Source organism: Danio rerio, chromosome 4 (genome assembly GCF_052040795.2).
Source record: "Danio rerio strain M-AB ecotype USA chromosome 4, GRCz13ab, whole genome shotgun sequence".
Classification (NCBI taxonomy): Eukaryota; Metazoa; Chordata; class Actinopteri; order Cypriniformes; family Danionidae; genus Danio; species Danio rerio.
In genome coordinates, this window is record NC_141024.2 from 78,500,001 (window position 1) to 78,502,500 (window position 2,500).

At 47.6% G+C, this 2,500-nt stretch overlaps 1 protein-coding gene and 2 non-coding genes across 3 annotated transcripts in view; all 3 read right to left on the reverse strand.

Moving 5' to 3' along the window:
• The window catches only part of trnak-cuu (transfer RNA lysine (anticodon CUU)), a 73-nt gene extending 56 nt beyond the window's left edge, over window positions 1-17 (reverse strand). Inside the window, exon 1 of the tRNA in view lies at window positions 1-17. This exon is cut by the window's left edge and continues 56 nt beyond it. This is a non-coding gene — a tRNA (tRNA-Lys).
• The window catches only part of LOC141381532 (uncharacterized), a 400,463-nt gene that overhangs the window by 351,467 nt on the left and 46,496 nt on the right, over window positions 1-2,500 (reverse strand). The window lies entirely within an intron of this gene.
• On the reverse strand, window positions 1,883-1,956 carry trnan-guu (transfer RNA asparagine (anticodon GUU)). The gene has a single exon. It is a non-coding gene; the product is annotated as a tRNA-Asn (tRNA).

Here is a 2,500-nt window from a genome sequence, read left to right on the forward strand (position 1 = left end):
GACTGAGCTAGCCGGGCTGATGAAAAGCTGTTTTAGGAACCAGAAACCCTTTACAGTAATACCTTCCTACCCGTGACAATCTTCTGCTAAATCCTGATTTCATCTTGTAACGCTGCACAGAATGTGGCCCAGGATCTATGTCCAGTGCACATGTTAGCAGTTGCAAGGCAGCAAAATGCCTAACTCGTCCCTGGGTGGGCTTGAATTACCAACCTTTCAGTTAACAGCCTAACGCGCTAACCGATTGCGCCACAGAGACTTAGTGAAAGGTCACCTACAGTGGTAGAAACGCTGAACTTTGTCTCAAAAGGTCTGCTACATGAACCCTAATGTAAGTTTGCTGGGAGAGAGAGAGAAAAATAACAGGAACACCCAACGTGGGGCTCGAACCCACGACCCTGACTGTAAGAGTCTCATGCTCTACCGACTGAGCTAGCCGGGCTGATGAGATAAACTTTTAAGAGCTAAACACTGTTTACAGTAATACCTTCCCTACCCGTGACAATGTTCTGCTAAATCCTGATTTCGTCTTGTAATGCTGGGCAGAATGTGGCCCAGGATCTATGTCCAGTGCACGTGTTAGCAGTTACAAGGCAGCAAAATGCTTGATCCGTCCCTGGGTGGGTTTGAACCACCAACCTTTCAGTTAACATCCTAACGCGCTAACCAATTGCGCCACAGAGACTTAGTGAAAGGTCACCTACAGTGGTAGAAACGCGGAACTTTGTCTCAAAAGGTCTGCTATATGAACCCTAATGATAGTTTGCTAAGAGAAAGACAGGTAACAGAAACGCCCAATGTGGGGCTCTAACCCACTACGCTGAGATTAAGAGTCTCATGCTTTATCGACTGAGCTAGCGGGGCTGATGAAAAGCTCTTTTAGGAGCTAGAAACCGTTTACAGTAATACCTTCCCTACCCGTGACAATGTTCTGCTAAATCCTGATTTCATCTTGTAACGCTGGACAGAATGTGGCCCAGGATATATGCCCAGTGCACGGTTTAGCAGTTGCAAGGCAGCAAAATGCCTAATTCGCCCCTGGGTGGGCTTCAACCACCAACCTTTCAGTTAACAGCTGAACGCGCTAACCGATTGCGCCACAGAGACTTAGTGAAAGGTCACCTACAGTGGTAGAAAGTCAGAACTTTGTCTCAAAAGGTCTGCTATATGAACCCTAATGTAAGTTTGCTGAGAAAGAGAGAGAAAAGTAACAGGAACACCCAACGTGGGGCTCGAACCCACGACCCTGAGATTAAGAGTCTCATGCTCTACCGACTGAGCTAGCCGGGCTGATGAGAAGCTCTTTTAGGAACCAGAAACCGTTTACAGTAATACCTTCCTACCCGTGACAATCTTCTGCTAAATCCTGATTTCATCTTGTAACGCTGGACAGAATGTGGCCCAGGATCTATGTCCAGTGCACGTGTTAGCAGTTGCAAGGCAGCAAAATGCCTAATTCGTCCCTGGGTGGGCTTGAACGACCAACCTTTCAGGTAACAGCCGAACGCGCTAACCGATTGCGCCACAGAGACTTAGTGAAAGGTCACCTACAGTGGTAGAAACGCGGAACTTTGTCTCAAAGTCTGCTACATACACCCTAATGTAAGTTTGCCGGGAGAGAGAGAGAAAAGTAACAGGAACGCCGAACGTGGGGCTCGAACCCACCACCCTGACATTAAGAGTCTCATGCTCTACCGACTGAGCTAGCCGGGCTGATGAGAAGCTCTTTTAGGAACCAGAAACCGTTTGCAGTAATACCTTCCCTACCCGTGACAATATTCTGCTAAATCCTGATTTCATCTTGTAACGCTGGACAGAATGTGGCCCAGGATCTATGTCCAGTGCACATGTTAGCAGTTGCAAGGCAGCAAAATTCTTAATTCGTCCCTGGGTGGGCTTGAACCACCAACCTTTCAGTTAACAGCCGAACGCGCTAACCAATTGCGCCACAGAGACTTACTGAAAAGTCACCTACAGTGGTAGAAACGCGGAACTTTGTCTCAAAGTCTGCTACCTGAACCCTAACGTAAGTTTGCCGGGAGAGAGAGAGAAAAGTAACAAAAACACCCGACGTGGGGCTCGAACCCACGACCCTGAGATTAAGAGTCTCATGCTCTATCGACTGAGCTAGCGGGGTTGATGAGAAGCTCTTTTAGGAACCAGAAACCGTTTACAGTAATACCTTCCTACCCGTGACAATGTTCTGCTAAATCCTGATTTCATCTTGTAACGCTGGACAGAATGTGGCTGGCCCAGGATCTATGTCCAGTGCACGTGTTAGCAGTTGCAAGGCAGCAAAATGCCTAATTCGTACCTGGGTGGGCTTGAACCACCAACCTTTCAGTTAACAGCCTAACGCGCTAACCGATTGCAGCACAGAGACTTAGTGAAAGGTCACCTACAGTGGTAGAAACGCGGAACTTTGTCTCAAAAGGTCTGCTATATGAACCCTAATGTAAGTTTGCTGGGAGAGAGAGAGAAAAATAACAGGAACGCCCAA